General features: G+C 31.4%; 1 protein-coding gene across 13 annotated transcripts in view; it reads right to left on the minus strand.

The window, feature by feature from the left end:
• Positions 1-11,547, minus strand: part of LOC142324190 (uncharacterized) — a 444,097-nt gene extending 432,550 nt beyond the window's left edge. For 11 of the 13 annotated variants that reach the window (XM_075364943.1, XM_075364947.1, XM_075364946.1 and 8 more), the window contains exon 1: positions 11,392-11,547. The gene's annotated coding sequence lies outside the window, so the exon portion shown is untranslated. The remainder of the gene's footprint in view (positions 1-11,391) is intronic. The other 2 variants (XM_075364941.1, XM_075364940.1) reach the window with 1 other exon arrangement.
• Positions 11,548-23,864: the final 12,317 nt, after the last annotated feature.

Consider the following 23,864-nt stretch of genomic DNA (forward strand, 5'->3'; position numbering starts at 1 on the left):
ATATTAAAAAAAAAAAAAAACAGATTATTAACTCACGGATGGATTGATATTTTTAATTAAAAATTGGATAAAATGTGTTTAAATATTTCTCACCATTGAGTTTATAAATATTTGTCACAACATTTTAGAAAAAATTATAAAACTGTCAGTGCCTTATCGTACAAATAACCGTTCATTAAGCAACTAAGTAATTTAAATTGTTAAATAATGATTGTTACAGTAATTATTTCTTAAAAACAACTAGGTATTTATTAATTTTTTTTATATACACTTCGTTCCCGATGAAGTTGCTTTTATTTACTATGCACATTTTCTTATTAAATTTATAAAAAAAATGAAGTGGTTCTCTATTTTATCGGTAAAAATAACCAACTCTGACCAAAATAGCAATTAACTGACTTAAAAATAAGTGAAAACCGGAAAAATGTGGTTCCAAAAATACCATACTGGGTGACAGTGTGAAATAATTAGTTATCAGGCGGTTAACAGAACATATTTTTCAATTTTTTACGCAAATAAGTCGAGTTAATCAGAGGGAAATGATAATAAAGTTAGTTTAAGAATGTAAAATAAGATATTTTTTGTTTTAAAGAATTTAAAAAAATGAAATAAAATTGCTTAGTTTAACAGAAAAAACGAACGGGAAATTAAGTAAACTTAACCTAAATTATTTATAGTAAATACGAAGCCATTTTTTTTTAAGATTCAAAAACATCGGTAAAAATAAAAGGCATTTAGTACAATTTTTATTGTATTTTACTTACTACACACGTTTTAATACGAAATACAACGTTAAAAGCAAACTGAAATAAACGTGAATGCGAAAAGAAAAGAGAAATTCGATAATTTACGTTAAAAAACCAGCAGATCATAATAAGTGACAAATTATTTATTTGCATTTTAATAGTAAATTGAAATATTAAACGTATATATCTACATACAAATATATAATTTTTTTTTAACTAATATTTAAATAAAGTCATAATAATACGGTACAATATTACGATAAAACAAAACCGCATAAGGATTTCGGTTGTTTTACGTACTCGTACGTAAACAAGTATATAGAATTTCAGATTGAAAATTTTATGGAATAAACATCTGTTATTTTTTTTAAATATTCAGATACACATAACTTCGTTGAAATGATATATAAATAATAATGATTTTTATTATCGGAACGATTAAATCAATAATAGACCCTACGCACACTTGGCGTAGTAATTAGCGCGCTGCATTATTACTACGCTCAGCCGAAACAAAATATATTATTCTTCGAAAAATAAATAAATAAATGCGTTCGCTTTCAAACCCTTTCCTTAACTGTTATTAACTTAAAATAATCATTGTAATCTAATGGCGAACTATAAATCAAATTCCTATACGTATAATTATTTCATTCGTCAAATAATATTTAGAATTATATTACTATTTTTATGATTATTAATATATTTCTAAGTAATGAACGATTAAAAATAAAATTATCATTTAAAAAAATAATAAAATAACCATAAAAACACGTGCTCAATAATATAATAAAAAAAAATCACCGTGTCATATTAACGACACAAATAAATATTTAATTATTCGCTATAAACAGGAAAAACATTCATAACTATTGAAAGTGAAAAAAATGTAGAGTTAAATTTAATTAAATTATTTTAAAAACTATTAATGGTAAATCGAGTAGAAAAAATTAACAGTTCTAAATGTACTTTTAACTCTGCTACGGTCACGATTTATTATACAATGCTTAGGCATCGCTGAAGATGTATATATATATATATATATATATATATATATATAATATACATTTATCGTTAAATTAGTTTAAAACTTTATCTGCAATAAAAATTTTTCTTAATTAGTGAATATAAAAATCTGCTAAAAAATAACTACTTCGGTTACACAACGATCTCTAAAAAAAGGGGATAATTCGTAACGTAATTATACATATTAAAAAAAAACAATATGTAACGAAATTTTGTATTTCTGTATAAACATTATATTTGATTGAATTTTAATTTATTAATGATTAATTATTTCACTCCAACAACTACAGTTTTATCCCCGATTGCATCTACAGATCTTATTTTTTTTATCGTTGGAAGTAAATTAACAATTTCTCGCTTCGAATCTTCCGGATGAATGAAAGTGACCCTCTCTGCCACCGAAGTCTACCTTTTTTTATGATAATGCAAAAAACATTGTGTGAATTATTTAAATATATATATATTTGCTAACAATTATATTCGATCGCTTTGTTTATACAAGTATTTTGATCAGTAGGATTTATTTTTTCGTGTATTTTTGTAACCTTTTAACAATGCTTAATGGGAAATCAAAATCAAAATTCGAGACAAGAATTGTTCACATACATAAATACTTATTGAATTCGATAGCGAACTGTTGGTTCGTTGAAAATCAAAAAAGTCAATTCAAATACCAAAGTAATTTTACTAAATTATCTTAACAGATTTAACGAAAGGATATATAAAACATTCTCCCTCTATGAATCATGAGACCTTGCCGATGGTGAAGGGGCTTGAGTGCTCAGTGATACAGAGCGGCTGAACCGAAGGTGCAACCATATCGGAGAGCTATCTGTTGAGAGCCAGACTAAGGAATGATTCCTGAAAGTGGGCAGCAGCTCTTTCAGTAGTTGTTAAGGGCGTAGGTCAGGACGACTTAAACGGCCATACCAACATCACTCAAGGTTCGGAAGGAAGAGGAAAACGACTTTTGGTCAGGTAATTTTAGATAATTAACACACCTTCAAATAAAGAGCAGGCAGGAGTAGATTTCGTAATGAACAAGAAGATAGGGAAGAGAGTAGAGTATTTCAAAATGCATAGACTCATTGTAATAAGGATAAAATCAAAACCTAACCCGACAACGATTGTTAACGTCTATATGCCTAAAACTGCCTATGATGATGAAGTGAGGTAGAGTTTGTATACGAAGAAATTGACGAAGCAATTAAGCACATAAAAGTGAATGAAAATTTTATAATAGTTGGAGATTGGAATGCAAGCTTTGGAAAAGGCAAGGAAGGAAATATTATGGGTGAATATGGCCTGGGCAAAAGGAATGAAAGAGGGGACCGAGTTCTTGAGTTTTGCACGAAGTATAATTTAGTAATTGCCAACATCCAGTTTAAAAATCATAATAGAAGAATATACACTTGGAAAAAGCCAGGTGATACTGCAAGCTATCAGATAGATTGTATCATGGTTAAGTAAAGATTTAGAAATCAACTCGTCGACTGCAAAGCTTAGCCTGGAGCAGACATTGATAGCGATCACAATTTAGTGATAATGAAATGATGACTGGGGTTTAATAACCTGAAGAAAAGGTGTGGGATGAATCGGTGGAATTTAGAGAAGCTTGAGAAAGAGGGGGTAAAGAAGATTTTTGAGGAGGACATCGCAAGAAATCTGAGTAAAAAAGATAAGGTAGAAAATGTAAAAGAAGAATGGGAGAATGTTAAAAATGAAATTCTTAAATCAGTAGAAGCGAATTTAGGCGGAACAAAGAGAACTGGTAGATAACCTTGGATATCAGAGGATATATTGCAGCTGATGGATGAACGTAGAAAATATTAGAATGCTAGTGATGAAGAAAGTAAAAGGAACTATCGACAATTAAGGAATACTATAAACAGGAAGTGCAAACTAACGAGAGAAAAGTGATTAAAGAAAAGTGTTCAGAAGTGGAAAGAGAAATGAACATTGGTAAAATAGATGGAGCATACAGGAAAGTTAAGGAAAATTTTGGGGTACATAAATTAAAATACAATAATGTGTTAAACAAAGATTGTACACCGACTTATATTACGAAAGGTAAAATCGATAGGAGGGTGGAATATATTGAAGAGTTATACGGAGGAAATGAATTAGAAAATGGTGTTATAGAGGTAGAAGAGGAAGTTGAAGAGGATGAAAGGGGAGAAAAAATACTGAGATCTGAATTTAAGAGGGCATTAAAAGATTTGAATGGCAGAAAGGCTCGTAGAATAGATGGAATACCTGTAGAATTACTGCGCAGTGCAGGTGAGGAAGCAATTTATAGATTATACACACTGGTGTGTAATATTTATGGAAAAGGGGAAGTTCCATCAGACTTCAAAAAAAGTGTTATAGTCATGATACCAAAGAAAGCAGGAGCAGATAAATGTGAAGAATACATAACAATTAGCTTAACTAGTCATGCATCAAAAATCTTAACTAGAATTCTGTCCAGAAGAATTGAGAGGAGAGTGGAAGAAGTGTTAGGAGAAGACCAGCTTGGTTTCAGGAAACGAATAGGGACAAGGGAAGCAATTTTAGCATCTTTTAGCAATTTTTGCAATTTAGTAATTTTAGCAATCTGAAAGCATTCAGATTAATAGTAGAAGGAAGAGTAAAGAAAAACAAACCAACATACTTGGCATATATAGACCTAGAAAAGGCATTCGATAACGTAGACTGAAATAAAATGTTCAGCATTTTAAAAAAGATTAGGGTTCAAATACAGAGATAGAAGAATGATTGCTAACATTTTCAGGAACCAAACAGGAAGAGTAATAATTGAAGAACATAAGAAAGATCCGTAATAAGAAAGGGAGTCCGACAAGGATGTTCCCTATCCCCGTTACTTTTAATCTTTACATAGAAATAGCAGTTAACGATGTTAAAGAACAATTTAGATTCAGAGTAACAGTGGTGAAAAGATAAAGATGCTACAATTTGCTGATGATATGGTAATTCTAGCCGAGAGCAAAAAAGATTTAGAAGAAACAATGAACGGCATAGATGAAGTCCTACGCAAGAACTATCACATGAAAATAAACAAGAACAAAACGAAAGTAATGAAATGTAGTAGAAATAATGTAGATGAGCAACTGAATCTAAAAATAGGAAGAGAAAAGATTACGGAGGTAGAAGCATTTTATTATTTGGGAAGTAGAATTACTAAAGATGTACGAAGCAGGAGCGATATAAAATGCCGAGTAGCACAGGCGAAACGAGCCTTCAGTCAGAAATATAATTTACTTACATCAAAAATTAATTTAAACGTCATGAAAACATTTTTGAAAGTATATGTTTGGAACGTAGCTTTATACGGAAGTGAAACTTGGACGATCGGAGTACCTGAGAAGAAAAGATTAGACGCTTTTGAAATGTGGTGCTATAGGAGAAATTTAAAAATCAGATCGGTGGATAAAATGACAAATGGAGAGGTGTTGCGGCAAATTGTTGAAGAAAGAAGCGTTTGGAAAAATATAGTTAATAGAAGAGACAGACTTATAAACCTCATATTAAGGCATCTTGGAATAGTTGCTTTAATATCGGAGGAACAGGTAGAAGGGAAAAATTGTGCAGGCAGGCAACGTTTGGAATATATAAAACAAATTTTTAGGGATGTAGGATGTAGGGGGTATACTGATATGAAACGACTGGCACTAGATAAGGAATCTTGGAGAGCTGCATCAAACCAGTCAAATGACTGAAGCCAAAAAAATAAAATGTAAAACATTAACTCTGCCGATCTCCGCGGCAGAGCGGTAGCATCTCGGCCTTTCATCCGGGAGTCCTGGGTTCGAATCACTATCAGGAATGGCATTTTTCATTAGCAACAAAATTCCATTCTCATACTGCAATGTACAAGCTTCTCTGTAAGCTTATGCAGTGAACTAATTCATCAAGCAACCAAACTTTCAGAAAAGAGGAAAGAAAAAACGATATTAATTCTGGTCGGCAGGAATCTCCAGATCGGAAATTCTAATACCGAGTTTTCACGAATACAATGTGATATTTTTAGTTACTGGACTAAAAAAATGTATTTCATAATTATGACAAATTTTTTAGTAAAAATATTTTTTTATAGTCAAATCAGTATTCTAGCCGGTTCACTTATTAAATCGATTTATAAAATTCTGCCTTTCTTTTCGTATTATTTGTTTCAAAACCAATTTTTCTAAAGAATTTCCAGCGGATCAGTAAAAATCTATTTTAAACTACCCGATTACAATAATTTTTCTATTAACTGATTTACTTATAAATTCTTCGTATTTTTTTAAATTGTTTTAAAAATATTTACGATTATTTAAAACAAACAAGTACCCACCGGGTCGGTCTAGCGATAAAACTCGTCGTCGTAAATCAATCGAATTAGATGTCGAAAGTTCTAAGGTTCAAATTTTAATAACGTAGTTCATTTATTCGGATTTGAATACTACATCGAGGATATCGGTGTTCTTTGGTGGGTGGGTTTAAATTAACCACACGTCTCAAGAATGTCGGCCTGAGTGTGTTCAAGATTCCTCGTTCACCGGTACATTCACACATATATTGAAGAGTCGCTAATGACTTTAATTACTGATGCGACTACAAATAAAGACATAAAAATACAAACAACCTTTTTCTTTTTAATTTTGCTAAGAATTTTTCACGCGAAATATAACAAATTCTCATTATAATAATAGCTGTACAACACTTTTCATAAAGCAGCTATACTTGATATCCCCTTATTAATAGTTTTGGAAAGATTTGATTTTTTTAATCAGGAAAAAAAACAGCGTCCGCCATAATTTTTCTTTCAAGTCGTTAAGTATTGCAATTATAATGAACTGTTTGTACTAATAAAAAAAAAATCAGTGCAATATTTTAGAATTCTAGGGATGAAATAAACTAATGTAAAATAAACACCTCCTCCAGATCGGATAACAAATAACCACTCAATTTAATAATCACGAACTTAAACACTTAATTACGCAACGGTTTTAAGCGATCGGTAAATTTTATCGTTTTACTAATTAAATTACATAATCGTAAGTATTCTTCAGAAGTATAACTCTTTCTCATTAATTTTTAACACCAATTTTTTTACTTAAATGAGAAAAAAATATTTTTTTAAATTGTCTTTAAAAACTAAAAAAAACGAATTAATTTCAAACAACCTTTTTCTATTAGCTGAAAAGATTACACAAATCAATACAAAAATTAATACATTTATTAATAAAAAAAAATAAAATAAAATAAAGGTTATACCTGTTTTTAAATTTACATTAAAAAAAATAACATATTATACTTTCTCAAAATTAAAATTCTGAATAATTTTAAAATACGAAAAAATTAATCCGGTATTTAGAGCAAAGTATTTTATCCAACGAATGGAAAGAGAGACTTATTTATGCAGTAGACATCGTACAACTGATAAAAAGCGTGCCTCCAGCGGAACGTTAATTTATCGATACTCTTTATTTTCTAAGGAAAGTTAATTTTTACTTTCCACAGTCTTTATTAGAAAAAGAGAAAAACATATTTCTAAAAATCTGATGTAGGCACCACATGACTTCCTCGTACGCCTATTAAATTACATATACACATTTTTAAAAGTATATAAAATTTTATTTCATTAATAACTTATGATATTTTCATTTTTTTTTTGTTATTGAATTATTATTTACTATAAAAACGTTTTTAAAATCGGAGGTTAATAATTGTTAATGGAGGTTAATAATAAAGGAAATGAGGTCTGGTTCGAACCGATGTGTCTTCCACTTGAAAGCTCTAAATGTTTCATTAATTAAAATTTTATTTGGCTATAACTCTGGAACCAATGAAAATAAGAACCACTTATGATACATCGTTGAAAAGCTCTCAGTAAGGGATTATTACTGCAGTTAAGAAAAAGTCAAAAATCCAAACATTTTGGATTCTAGGCTTTTTTGGACACCTTTGGTCCAGTCGATTGCAATCAAAAAGGGAGGTGCACAACTAGATGTTACAACAGTCCTAGTCCAACATTTCAACATTCTACGGCTAATCGTTTTTGTGTTATGGTATACATACGAAATCAGTACAAATTTCAAATCTACTAAATCTGTACGTACGTACAGGCGTCACTCCGAAACAAGTGAATGGATTCAGGAGTGGTCAAAATGGATACTTCCGTTGAAATCTGAAAACCGAAATTTTTCGCGATCACAATACGTACAAGAAAATAAAAATGGAAAACAAGTAAGATAATATTTGAAAAATCATAAAATATACAAATTTTCAATTTAGTCCGACAAAAAACACGACATAATGTAGTTTTAAATTAAAAAATTTCTTTAAAACAAATAAATTTAAATATCACAAGGAAAAAGTCGGAAAATATATTAATTAAACTGTAATCATATTAACTTTTTACAATTGTTTTTTTCTGTAAAAAAAATTACTATTTCATTGTTTTAAGGAATGAGATCACCTAAGTCAACTACCAACAAACAAATCAAAACATCCTGCAGGATCGCTTTTAATCAGTTTAAAACCTCAACGAAACAAAAAAGAACATGTAAACTAAAACAGGTTTTATGGAATACAACTTAAAATACTGAACCGACTCAAGGTTACGATCGGTATTTCGATAAGTAGAATTTTTAACGTTATCAAAATATCGAAGTGAAAAGATACTCCTCATATTTTAACATTTTATTTAATTTATAATAGATTAAAAAATATACAATTTTGCTAAACTTTGGTGCAATTTTCATAAAGCGTACAAATTTTCTAACGAGGGAGAAATTCCGATTGGCATTTTTCTTTACAGATATAAACTGATTTCTTAAATTATTAAAAATTTATAAAAATTCACAGGGATCCAACTTTGTGCTAGGTATACTAAAACGAAATTGTCTTTATTATTTAATCTTTAGTAAAATGTGTAAAACGTTGAAAACCACTCTAGCGTCGATAATACAGTTAAAATTCAAAACGGGTTTTCAACCGATAGGTTGAAACAGTAAAAATTTAAAAAAATGTAAACTACTGCTATTTTTAAAGGGATGGTTTACGCTTATAGATTTTACAGGGGTTGCAAAATGTTCTCGTTCTTTAACGCTTCATAATTCTAAAAATAATTTTTCTTTTTTTAATACAGAGATGAGCTGATTTTTAAAAAAATAAATGCAATTATTCAATTTTTAATCAAATTTCCCTCGATAATTTTTTAAATTTAGAACACGCTCGAATAAAGTATTCTTAAAAATTAACTGCCTTAAAGAATTCGCATTTCAAATTCCTACCCGATCGCCGACCTAATTTAAAAAAAAGAAAATCCTTAGGATAAATCCTGTAATAGATACTATGTTAATATTTCCTGATATTTAAACCGGAACAGAGGCGGACGCATCAGATACCCACGATTTTGAATAGAATTTTTAGGATTTAAATAAATTATTAGATTAAAAGGATTTGAATTGTCCAAAAATACAAAAATTACAGATTTTCTTTAACGGATAAATTAGGTAATGTTCTCGTCATATAAATTAACAGCCGGAGACGAAAAAAAAGTTAGATATATAATTTTAAATTTTAAAAACGAATAACAGTAAATAAAAAAAAAAAAATTTACATAGTTTTATAAGTTAATGATGTACCTTTAATATCGATAAGCTTTGGTTACTATGATATTTTAATTATACATCATAACTCAACCGGCCGTTAAATTATATTAACACGTGACGTGTTGAAATTCTATTGCGATCAACTCATTTCACGTGCCATCTGTTTTGATATTTTTTTTACATTAAAAGAAATAATAAAAACGGTAATAGTATTGTTACCTTTTGTTACTTATCAAAAATTAGAATAATTTTTTTTTAATAATCCTTGTCCCATATTATGAATCTATCAAATTAAAGTATGACATTTTTAATAAATCTTCTAGACCGATATAAAAAAAAACCTCTACAATAAATAAACGACTAAAAAAAATTCTAAAAAAAACAGTTAAAAATTTAATTTATATAATAATTATCAAAAGACATTTTTTTTTTTGTAATTTTTAAATCTTTTAATTAATTTACAACATTAACCTCTATTAATTAGTTTCATGTCATCATCCTCACCCCAAAACCTTTTCTGTTACTAAAATATATTTATAAATAAATACAAACCGCTATCTATATTTCTTCTATTAATGGAATTCTACCAACATTTTTTTTCAACAAGCCATGTTAAAAAAATGAATATATACAAGGAAATTTTATGACAAATGTTAAACAAATTAATAATTACAATAAAATTAGAATTATACAATAATATAATTAATAAAAAAAGAAAACGACTACATATACTTTTTTTAAACGTCATACTGTTACGAATACTCTATAATAAATCTCAATGAAGAGGGGAAATTGGTAGACCATGATGAAGATTGATGCTGTGTTAGCTGATCGGTCTAATTTTTTTTTTGTAATATAGATTCAGATATTAAACCAAATTACTTTCTGCAACTTTAATGTTAAAGAAAAATGAAAAAAATCAAGTCTTCATTACGTAATAACCAAGCGTAAATCGAATGAAAAAACCTGTTTAATATTAAAATTGCATTAGAAACGTGAAATTATTTCGAAAAATATAAAATACGACTGACTAAAAAAGAATTACAAAATGATTTTGATTTGTTTTTTAACGTTTATTATTGAACGAATGAATGATATATGTGCATATAATGCTATATTCTATATGAACATACTTGGAACACCTGTTAGAAATTTTAATAGAATTATTGTGAAATAATTATTTTTTTATACTTATAAAGAAATTTCATATAAAGGTATTTTATATAAAATTCCCACCGGGCTGATCTAACGGTTAACTCGTCGTCGCAAATCAATAGTTTAACGGCGATTTAAAGCCCTTAGCTATGAAAAAAGAAGCTGATCCGTCCTGAGATATCAGATGAATCCAAGCTTCTTTATTTTATTATTTATTTTTTTTTAATAAAATTAACAATAATAAAACAGACGGTGTACGAACTAAATAATACATATACTGTATATTACAAAGGACTATTTTATAATAAATTAAAAACAGATATAAGATTATCTTGTACAAAATAATTAATAACCGATATGAGAAAAAATCTATACATCCGTCCAATTTATGCTTCTACGTATGTTCTAAATGAAAAAAAATAACCTATAAGACGCGTGTAAATAAAGTACTTACTTACACTCGTATTTACCTTCTTTTTTTTGTAGTTTTAAATATACAAATTTTTTTTAAAAAACCATTAAAAAGAATAATTTACCTGATCTATTAATCATTTATATTTTATTTTTTACGATATTATAAAAAAACACTCTAAATTTTGTAAAAATAATCATTAAAACATGTTTGAAACCGGTGTTATATTATTTTTCCTGGATATATCAGTATAGTTTAAGTACTATCAAGTATTAATAATTTAAAAAAAATAATAATTAAATAATAAAACAAGATAAGAATTTACATTCTGACATAAAAACGAACAAAATATAAAAAATTTGAAAAATTGTAAGAAAAGAAAACGTATTTTAACAAAATTTCGTAAAAAATTAGATAATATTTACAAAACAAATCAACACACACTTCTTACCTGAAGAGGGGTTTAACAAATAAAACTTGAAAAATATAAACAAGATTTGTGCAGCAGGCAAGTTGTCGAGCGAATGCTGTTCACTTGGTACTAATCGCCGATCTAAGCCGAGCAAAGCCAGCAAGTTTCATCCTGCCCCACCATAATGATTACTCTTAAAACAACTATAAAGAGAAATAGTAATAGTAGTCGCAAGTCTCCTTGTTCTCCGGTCGCACTCTCTACCGACACGACTTAAAAAATAATAATAATAAATAAATAACTCGCGACGGTGGGTGGTACGTGATCGTATACGTGTCCATGTGTAACGCATACGTATAACTAACCGTAAGCTAGTGTATGATTGCACGTGTATTGCGCGTTGCTGTGTTCGTTATTGCATCTCCAGCGCATAATAATGTCTATACTACCTTAAGGCAGATACCGAAAAACAACTGATGATAGAAAGAAAAGAGAACAAAAAAGAATTAAAAAATAAATCGATGATAAATTAAAAGGAGAAAAACAGAGAGCAAAAAAAATACAGTAGAATTAGTGTGCTGCCAACGCGCTACACGAGTATACTAGGCTACCGATAGTAACGTTATTGTTCTTCAGATAATAATATATTAAATATTACAATAATATGAACGATAAAGGAATATATCAGTTAATTATTTATTTAATTAAACCGCACCGAGATGGTAGAACAATAAAAATCTATAAATTGCTTACCAAACATTCCATACAGACTAGTTCCGCGTACATAAACTCTTTATCTTTGGATAGTTCTATATGCGTAATTAAGGCGGTAAGCGGGATCCAGAAGAATAAAGCTGGAAGAAGTGTTTCTACATTTTTCCAAGAATTTCCCCTTAGTTATAAGGTTTATTTATTTACGCTTTTTTATCTTATCTTAAAAATATATGAAGAAATATTTATGAAAGTTTTATTTTTAGGAAAGAAAATTATTACTTTGATTCACTTTATAACGGTTAAACATTGTATCTTCCCCGTTAAAGTCTGATTCAGAGAAAAATTATTTAACAATTAAAGTATGCAAATGAATATATATATAATATATATATATATATAATTTTATATATAAAAAAACATTAGGCTGAAAACCTATTTCCAGTCCGTCTTGAAGTTCTACTGGACGGAAAGGAGTGACTTTTTTATTCTGCTGGCAATGATCCACAGATATGTCATCGAGCGTCACCTGACCCCAAATTTGAGTCTCCTCTGAGAATTCTCATTTATCCCTTAATTTAGGAACTTTCTTAACTTTACTCCTTCAAGTGATGAAAAAGGATATTTTTTAAGTCTAAATTAAATATTTTAAAGAAAAATTCAATTTTTCAAATAGCGTTTGAATATTTGACTGAAACAAGATTTATAAAATAAAATAAAATTTTTATATATTTTTTTTAAACGGGATGAAAAACAGAATTTTTTTTTAATGGACTTCCAGTCAGCGTGAGCGTTCTACTGGACGAATCGGACTGATTTTTTTTATCTGCTCTGAATGACCAACAGATATGTCATCGAGCGTCGACCCCAAACACGAGTCTCCTCTGAGAATTTCTCAAAAAATCCTCTTTTTTACTTGATTGAGGAAATTTCAGAGGTTATTACCCTCGGAAAGATATGAGAAAACAAGGATGTCGAGGGTAAGTCCTGTTGTAAATGGAATAGGGTTTTAGCCAATTTTTTAAATATATAACATTACTTTGTAATATTAACGCTGTGGAGCGGCAAGGGGCCGCTAGTTAAATTTACAAAACCCCTATTTTTTAAGAGGCGAAATAAGTAACATTTTCATTATCACACTCTTATTTCAAGAAATAGGATTTTACTTCCCTGGCCATTAATTATATATATATAAATGGGGAACTCATTTATTTTGCAAATAGTAGGAATATAAATTAACGTCTATTGTGGGAAAAAATTAAAAAAGAATTATTAATTGGTTTCGAGACAGGAAAGTTTGGTAGGGCTGTTGCCCGTAGCGAACTACCGTAAAGAAAGTATTTTTCCTCATTACCAACGATTGAAAAGAAGGGCAAATCATTTTTTCAAAACATGTGAATATTGACCCAGTTTATATAAAAATTTGAATGATTAAATATAAGTTTCATAATTTTCCAAGGAATTAAAGTTATATTCCTTAATCGTTTAAACAATATATGATAAAAATTTGAAATCCTTATAGATTTTAAGTACAACATTCTACGAAAATGTAAGAGTTATACACGAAGAATGTAACAAACTTTCAGAACATGTTCTATTAGTAAAAATAAAGAAGAAAGTTCATATAAACATACGTTTTGAAACGGTTCGTTAGCGAGGGTCGGCTGACGAAAGATTTTGCCCTGATTTTTGCGCTTTCGGTAAAACTAAGCTTAACTGTAATTATTGGAACCCAAATAAAGAAGTAAATTTATTAGTTTTTTATAAAATGTGACTGAAAATTAAGATATACGCTGCGCCTGTTTGGGCACATCACATGGCTGTTAGGTGTTATAGGGACATTCTTTTGAGAGCTCAGCGTCTCCTTCTGTTGGCTGCTGTCGGCGGTTACAGAACTATGTCGCGGGAGGCGGTCTGTGTTATTGCTAGCATTAAGCCGATAGATATTCTTGCCATAGATCGTCAGGAACATTATATTTCCAAACAGGATGGTCTTCTTTCTTCGGAACGTATACGGGAAATTGAAGATCAGGGTTTTACATTTTGCCAGGCCAGGTGGGATGACTCCCCTGTTGGTCGTTACTCGCATGACATATTTCCAATTGTGTCTGATTTGGGCGCGGTTAGGTAGATTTCCCACAAGCGGTATACTACGCAATTCCTTTCCGGGCATGGTGTTTTTCGGGAGAGATTGGCTAGGTTTCGTTTAGTAGTTCAGGTCTATGCCCGAATTGCGGGGTTGATGACACGATGGATCATGTCCTCCGTGTCTGTCCTCGGTACGAGGCTGAATGAACCAGACTAGTTAGAGAACTTGAGAGAGTGAACTCCTTTTTGGATCTCCGAGTTAATTGGAATGTACGTGGGGAGTGGTCGATAGTGACTGGTTTCCTCCGTTTCCTTGCATTACGTAGATCGGCTGAAGGTGTTTAAACGGAGTAGGATCCCGGGTGACAAGGGTTTCGATCGAGATATTTTACTGGCCGCGAGTAGGCGTTTTGTCAACGAGCCTCGGTTAATTCAAAAGCAGTGATTGTTGAAGTCGGGTGGTGGTGACGCTGTTGGAGGGGGGATGACTGCGCTACCGAGGGGATGGTTGTCCATGCAGCTGTGAGGCGTGGCACTGTCTTGGCGAGGGCGATCTTAGGGTATGATGTTTACAGTGGGTGATGGATGTAGGTCTGAATTTCGTTGTTACATATAACACATTTTGAACGGTATGAGTTTAACATTGTACTGACTCGTTACTTAGTCGATAGTTGAGACATTTACAGTCACAAGCACCGGTATTAAAATTGGACTAGGCGTGAGGTTCGCGCTTTCGCGGACTCGGTAAGCTAGTTCAGAGGGTGATATTTTAGGAAAAGAAGACTGAAGATTGGTTTGCTTGGCATTTCTCCCGCCACCACCTCATTCGGTCGCCCTAAAGCAAAAGACAGAATGTCTGTGCCACAAATGTCTCGAAACATTTTAGCTAACCTAAAAGCATGAGCGAAATAAGCGTGGTGTGCAGCACTCGCTTCCGTGTCCCACCGCCCACTTGTCATATATTACTAAAATTGTTAGGCACACCCCGTCAACTACTAAAACATGTATGACTATCAATAATTAAATTTATCTCGTCAAAGGCAACAATTCACTACAACGTCTAGGACGCTGAATACCAGCAAGAACCTGTACACGACTAAAGCTCTTGGAGCCTTAATCTGGCTGGTAGCCAGCCATATCTCTCGGTTTGCTTGCTACAGCAGCGCAGTAGAAGTCCTTTTCCTTAGGCAAACTACTGATGTCGGTTGAACAAAGCAACCGCATCAAGGAACTCCCACACGGTTTGACAATGCGGCTCTCTCCTCATTGACTCGCCGCTTGTGAGTGGTCAATTTTTCCCTTGACCTCAAAGTTCCAGGGTTGCCTAAGTTCTGGACACCACTCCCCCCCCTTCAAGAGCTGGGCAGTCGAACATCATGTGTTCGTTCGATTGGACCTCCCCGCAGACGCACAGCTTATCAGCTGCCAGGCGGGACCGAAACAAATATTAGTTTAAATTTACATGGTTGGAGAGCACTTGGGCTCCCGTTGCCCTTAAAAACGAAGGAGAGGCATACCATCCCCCCAAATCCTGTATAAACTTACACAAAGATCTCCCCTTAGTCGTGGTGTGCCATTCTTGTTGCCATGCTTCCATCGCGAGGCTATAAAGCCTCCCCTGCAGGCGGGAGATGGGCAACTGTTCGAAATTTAGGACCGCTGCACTGAGATCACCGTTCCGCTCCGGTACAGGTCCGGCACGAAACCGCAACTCAAGTACCTCGGCCTCCCTGCCTCTTCGTAATTTCCACATGGCCGCCCGAACTTTCACCACTAAATCGATTGGGAGGGCCTTCCCCAATACGGTGGTAACCTCGTAGGAGGTTGTTTTAAAAAACACTGTGCATACAATTAAGGCTCTGTGCTGGGCACTCCTTAAATTTTGAATAAATCCGAATTAAAATTTTGAAGAGCGAAGATGTCCGAAAGAAGCCTAAAGCGAAGGCCTTGGCTGAGATAATCGTTTTTACTGATGTAAATATCTGCCGAGGCATTTTCATCGGTGGAATCCCGGCTGAGGACTGGCTGATGACTGTGAGGTGTAATCAGTTAGAGGATCTAAAGGCGGCCTCCGGTAAAGCCCCTCAGGGATTGGAACGGATGGGGTGGTGTGGCAACCGGAAACGCCACAAGGTGGGTGGATGTCTTCCTCTACGAGGTTGGGATGTTCAAAAAAAAAAATAATCCAAAAATAAAAAATCTGATGTGGACACCTCATGCCTTCCTTGAATGCCTATTAAATTACATATACACATTTTTTTCAAATGAAAAGTACACAAATTTTATTTCATTAATACCTTCTTATATTTTAATTTTTTTTTATTGTTATTATCGAATTATTATTTATAGTAAAACTTTTTTTACAATCAAAGGTTAATAATTATTAATAAAACAATATATTTAAATTAAAAAAAAAAAGGAGAAGAAGTCTGATTCGAACTGATGTGCCTTCCCCTTATAAGATCAAAATATTTCATTAATTAATATTTTATTTGGCTATAACTCTGGAACCAATGAAAATAAATACCCCTCATCTTACATCGTTGAAAAGCCCTCAATGAGCGCTTATTACTGCAGTTAAGAAAAAGTTCAAAATCCAATTTTTTTGGATTTTGGGCTTTTTTGAAAACTTTTGGTCCAGTTGATTGCAATCTTAAGGGGAAGTGCACAATTAGATGTTACAACAGTCCTAAATCCAAAATTTGAACATCCTACGGCTAATCGTTTTTGAGTTATGCGAGAAACATACGTACGTATATCCGCATCTACGTACGTACAGACATCACGCTGAAACTAGTCAAAATGGCTTCAGGGATGGTCAAAATGGATACTTCCGTTGAAATCTGAAAACCGAAATTTTTGGCGATCACAATATTTCCTTTACTTCGTACAAGGAAGTAAAAGAACTTCATGGTTGGAATCAGTTGCTAATATTGCCGACTTATGAAATAAATTATTTTAAACAAATTTAGGTAAAATTAATTTTTATTTATTTATTTACTTTTAATTCATTTTAGAGAAGATATCTAACAAATTATTTTATTGATGTGTTATTTTATTTCATTTTTCATTTTTTTTTTTAATTTTGTTCGTTTTTTTTTGTAAATATTTAATTTTTTTGTTTTGTAATGCTGAACATTTTATTCGTTTAATAGTTAAAATCTGCCACACTTGTATATATATTTTGTTTTTAATAACCTTCTAACATCTGATTTTGTATTTTGATTCTTAGAATGTTATTCATATATTTTTACTCAAAATAACATTCTCTTTAAGTTTTATTTCAAATTTTTATGTCTTTATAACCCCTTAAAAAAATTTATTTAACGCCAAACATAAAACAGCGTGTTTTTCGACCCCAATCTTTTGTCTTTTACCTCAGACATTTCGGAAACTTCAAAAACATACAGTTCTGGGACCTATTCTGTTTCAATTTTCCAAGACAGATTTAACATAAAACCATTAAATTTACCCCTTGTTTTGGGTCACAAGATTTAAAGTCTGAGCTTAATTTTACCAAAAGCGCAGAAATTTTTCGCCAGCTGACATTTGCTAACTAAGCTTTCTGAACTTATGCTTATATGAACTTTCTTCTTTATTTTCACCCCAGTAGAACATATCCTGAATGTTTGTTACATTCTTCGCGAATCACTCTGTATATCAAGTTCTTCCCTTTAAATCCTCTGTAAAATGTAAAGGTGGAGAATAGTATTGAACTTTATATTCCCCGTATATGACCCTATATAACTGAATAAATTCTCAATGTAACTGCAAATAATATCTGAAAAAAATGGCAATTCTTTTTTAACCAATCTTAAAAGAATAGAATAAGATAAGCACGGATTCTTTGATTCCCGTGAATGTTTCCGGATTGAACAGTAATGTTTACCCAATTTCCGAATAACTTAAAAACTGAAATTTGGTATTGTTATTTTTAAAGTACCATGCGACAAAAATAAAAGATTTTCATTACAAAATTCTGTTACTTGAGATGAACATATAGTGTTAAACGGCTCGTACTATCTCAAGATAAATTTAATCTACAATACTAAAATACGAAATGACACCTTGTGTACTAAGATTCTACGAAGCCTTTTGAATAAAGTAAAGTAGAGATATATTTGAAAGAGTAATTGATCTTGGAAACGGTTTGATTTTATAAAATTTTACTAGTGGTTTTTTAGTTTACGGCAAAAAACTAAGATTCTAAATACTACCCAAACTTTTATCACCTAACAAGATGAATAATAGTCTAGAAAATTTTCTTGAGAAACTATAAAATAATAATAATAATGTAAAAAAAATAAAAAATTTGGGTTATATAAATAATCTAACTTTTTACTGTTTTAATGAAATAATTTAAATATTTTAAAACTATTTTTATTAAAATAAGACTCTATTAAAGACTACGAACCAATATCGAAAGAATAGAGATGACACAGTCCCCCGTTTAAAATTTACATACATTCTCAAACTTTCAAATGTTTTAGCCCGATTAATTTGAACCCAAAAAGTATCTTCAAATTAGGTTTTCTTTGTATAATTTATACAAATACTGTTGGTTAACAACTTTTCTTGAATCATTCAAGGATTGCAATTGTTAATGGTGTTTGATATAGTAAATAATTGTTGAATTATCAACAAACTGTAACCATGTTTATTAACTTGAACAAATACATTATACAGTCCGATGATAGCCGTTGAAAGCGTTTAGATATATTTCAAATGTACACTAATAAACGAGATTGAATTTGATTTGAAAATAAAACAGAACACGATTGTAATAAGTGAACATGTTAAAGAATTGCTCTGTAAGAATAAATTGACATGACATGTTGCCATAATGAGTTGACAAAGCAAACTTGTCAGTAAAAAACTAGCGCTTTTAACTGCCATCACCTTAACAAGATTTTAAATTCTTATTCTAGTTTTTAGCGACTGTAAATTAAGTTTGCAAAATATTATACGTTATTTATTATATAAGTTTGAAAAATATTAAATTTCGTACAAAATAAGATGAATTATACCCATTTATAATACTTGACATTTATGATCTTACGAGCGGCGACTGAAGTGTTATCTAAACTGGAACGTAACGGGAGAACAAAATGACACACAAAGCTATAAACGCCATAATGTTGTACTTTCATTATCTGCTACTAACATTCCAAAACTTGTGGACTCACACTGTCTTATTTTATGTAAGTAATTATTATTATTATGTAATCGAGTACGCAGATATGTCAACGCGTCTAAAAAAAAGCCTACATTGAATTTTTACCACCGGGAAAAGTGAACTCTAAGATACTCATCATCGTCTAAAAGACGTTTATAGTGATGAAAATGTTAATCGAAATACCGTGATAAAGTTTCGTGCATCACAACTTGGTAAAGCGAATATTGAGGATGTATATCGCAGCGAGCGTTTAGAAGCAGCAAAAGGAGGTGGAAGAATCGATTCAAAGTGACCGTCGCATCACACAGCCATCCAGATAGGCATATCGAAAGAATAAGTACGGTACATTATTGCTAAAGTCAGTTATTTTTACACGGATTTGAATACTAGATCGTGGATACCGGTGTTCTTTGGTGGTTAGGTTTCAATTAACCACACTTCTCGGGAATGGTCGAACTGAGAATGTACAGACTACACTTCATTTACACTCATACATATCATCTTCATTCATCCCCTGAAGTATTATCTAAACGGTAGTTACCGGATGCTAAAACAGAAAAAAACAGGGTACATTATTGCATAACTGCGGTGTCGTAAAATCTGTTTGCGCAGTGAAGTTGAAATTTGAACCTACTTCACATTTTCCAAAACGATTAATATTGCAAATTCTACAAAAAATTCTTAAATTGGAGGATCGTATATCAATGGTATATGTATTTGATAACTTTTGCTGTATTTCTGTTTATTTCGAAAATATCGTAAGGAAAAATAAGATGAATTTATCTGTTAATTTATATATATAAAGCAGGTGACCGATTGATAATCAATGCCCAGCAAAATCTACAGAAGGTAAATTTGTTTACACTTACGTGTAAATAAGTACTAAGAAAGGATTTTTTGAAATTCTAAGTTTTAAGAGTTAAAATGGAGTAACAATGAAATTTATTATTTTTTTAATTTCTTGGTAACAAACAAAAGTATCAGCTTGATTTTTTGTGTCTGTAATTTTCATGTGAGTATCTAAAAATAATTTTAAGATTTTTCGAAAGTTTTGAAAAGTAAAAATGTTATCGCTCAGTTCTGCGCAAGAAGACCGACTTTTCATTATTTTATTTTGTGTAATTGTTTGCACAAAAAATATACAAAACAAAATTTAAATGAGAAAACTAAAAGAGATACATATAATTTTTTTTAGCAGACTTCAAAAAAGCAGGTTATGTATTCGACCCGTATATTTATGTTTTTATTTTTTTTGCGCATAACGTTTTTCCTATGAATCAGATTGAAGTAAATCTGGTTGCAATCGACGCAGCAGCTTTTCGCTGTTGTACCATGATATTGAAAAAATTTAGACAAAAAAAATCGGTTTGAAAATTGCCAAAAAAACTTTTTCATCGTCTGGCAGATAGGTAGGGACAGTGGGAATCCTGATATTTTATATATATGCGGCACGTTAGATGATGTTATACGGTCTTCTGTTGGGCAGGTAATGTTAGTTTCTGCACAATATATGTAGCACTGTTAATAAAATCATTAAAAAACTAGATATCTCGTCTTAAACCTTTTAGAACCAATATACATTACATGTAATGTACAGTATCGGTAGGGACAGTGGGAATCTTAAAATTCTGTGTACGTGCTTCACATTGCACGGTCTTTTTCGGTCTCTCACAAGGGAGGACGACTAAATTTCTTCATAATACTCGTAAAACTGTTGACTGTCGACGCCTTGAGCGAATTTGTGCACTGTTACAGCTCAACTTAAAATTAAAGGTAGCATACGTCTTTTTACATATCCATACAGTTTAGTAGCTTGAAACTTTGCCCTTACTGATGTAATATGTACATAACCATGTTTATCTTTCATTTCTGTACCTACTGATTCGCCATAAAATTTTGTTAACACAGCTTTGGTAACTCACCTCTTTCCAGTTGGTCCCTTCGTGGAGAAGGCCGTTTGAATTTCTTTACTAATTCCCATAGCACCGTTAATTAAACCGTCAGAAATTGTTATATCACGCCTTAACATAACTCTTGAACCCTTTTTCGATACTACATTATGTAACCGGCCACAAGAGATATTGACGTATACCGGATTTACATTCCGTGGGGAGTTTTCCCACATATCGCACCTTCTCGTGATTCAGCAATAGCGTTAGTAATATAAACTCTATTTATTTTTGATATCATATCAGTCATACTACGATTATATTCATCGACTAATTTAATACATCGGAATATTCTTACAGCATCTGCATTTGCAAATTTGTCTGTTAAATGTTCCCTCCTTCTTTCCCAAATCATTTCCGATTGGCCAGTTGTAACTTCACTAAAATGAACGTTATTTAATAAATCGATGAACTTCATGTCATTTTTTTGTCTAATGTTAGTTGTAAGCTCACAAAATGAATATCGATGGCACAGATTTATTTCTATTTCACACCAAGGAGGTTGAACAAACACCGATGGCCTTTGACTGGAGGCAGCTGCATCATACCATAAACTCTGCCGAATAACTTATTGTAATTAATCAGACACAAAAAATTATGAAATAATTATTTTTAAAATAAGAGAATGGAACTGATATCAAAATGAGCTAAAAAGTAAGAAACAATTTCTTCCGAATACTTTTAATTGCTTGGACGCTTTCTGAATCGGCGCTTGCTTCTAACAAATTAATTTCTAGATATAATATAAATTTGTCCTATAATAGAAAATACATATACTTCATAAAAACAAATACCGATTTTACATCAATGGAATTCATATTTATGCGCTGTGATTGCTTTTCTGCTTGCGATTATTACGTCTTTTGATTTACGCCATCTATAGGTCTATTCAAGTACCAAATAAGTAGATCATGTGTTTGGCGCCGATTAAAAAACATGTCTAAGGAATTAATTAAGTATTAGGACGATATTATTTATTAATTTTTAGCTCATTTTGATGTCGGTTCCATTTTTTTTTTTAATAATTATTTATTTAATATTTAAATATATTTTCTACTTATAAGAAAATTAAATTATTATAACCGTAATTTGATAAAACAATTAAAAATAACGAGTAGACGCTACATACAAGCATCAAGTTTTAACTCGCTCACCGGTATGATTAACTGCATAAGCGCGTATGAAAAATACAGTAAACAGTCAAGATAACCTCAACCTGAGGTTATATTGTCTGTTGACTTAAATTGAGCATAACTGAATAACAACTCAACCACTCTTCATCAAATTTTCGAATGTACAACTTCAGATAAACTACTACAGCATATCTAAATTTCAATGAAATTGATAAAATAGTTTTGGAGATTTTCGAACCACAAATTTTACACATTTCCTGTAAATAAATATTATATATATATATATATATATATATATAAATTAAATTTTAAGTGAATACTCCTTAAAACGTAAAGAAATTACTATATGTTGTATACTTGTATTACGTGATCTCCTGTGGTATGATTATTTTTGTGGTTTGATTGATTTTGATAATGTGAAGCTGAGCTGTTATCTTCGTGATTGTGACTTCATTGTAACTGAGGTTGGTAGGTGAGTATAAATGATTTATATGTTTCGTTTTACTATAATTTTGATTTTTACTGCTTTGATTGTATTTGGATTGTATAATATGTATTTGTCACTTAATTTGTTAGGTCAGTTTTGCTTTATGATTGTCTAGTATACTGGCGAAAGTCTGATGACTATGATAGATGAGTATCGAATATATATTGCAGTATGTTTTGAGCCTGTATGTATTTTGGTGTACATTGCTTTGTTTTTTAGTTTAAGTTTTTTTTTCTGTGAGCTATGCATTACTGAGTATGTATGATGGTGTGACCCTGTGATTCGTGATTAGATGCTAACTGAATGTGTTCTAATCTGAGTATGTGTTCTTACTGCACAACCTTTTTTCTTGTTTTGTATGATGTAGTATGCTATATTGTTCATTTGTGAGTGACCTACGCATTACAGTGTATATATAGTGTACGAATGAATATATAGGTGTATTACACCCTCCTTCTAAATGAAATGCTTGCTTAAGCTGTTCCAGGAAGGGTGGTGAGCCAGGGGCAAGAGAGGCGTTTTAGTCGGTAGGTTGCGGGTACACATAGCCCCTTCGAACAACATCTAGCCGAACCCGTGCGAGTCCGACACTCCCCTACTTATGTGGGGTTATGTAAATGGTATTTCTCCGACTTATCGTTAACGAAAAAAAATAAAGAAAAAAAATTCTAACTACTGTTAAATGTTGTTCCCACCCAAACTATTGCCAGGAAAGTAAAAAGCTATTAAAAGAAATTTAAATAACATTAGCTTTATATATACATATATATATATATATATATATATATATATATATATATATATATATATATGTGTGTGTGTGTGTGTGTGTGTGTGTGTGTGTGTGTGTGTGTGTGTGTGTGTGTGTGTGTGTGTGTGTGTGTGTGTGTGTAAGAGCGCGCGCGAGTGAGTCAAATCATCATTATATCGTTATCTGCCCTGAGGCAGGTTACCTTTGAGGTAAGGTT

The sequence above is a fragment of the Lycorma delicatula genome, chromosome 4 (genome assembly GCF_047948215.1).
Source record: "Lycorma delicatula isolate Av1 chromosome 4, ASM4794821v1, whole genome shotgun sequence".
NCBI lineage: Eukaryota > Metazoa > Arthropoda > Insecta > Hemiptera > Fulgoridae > Lycorma > Lycorma delicatula.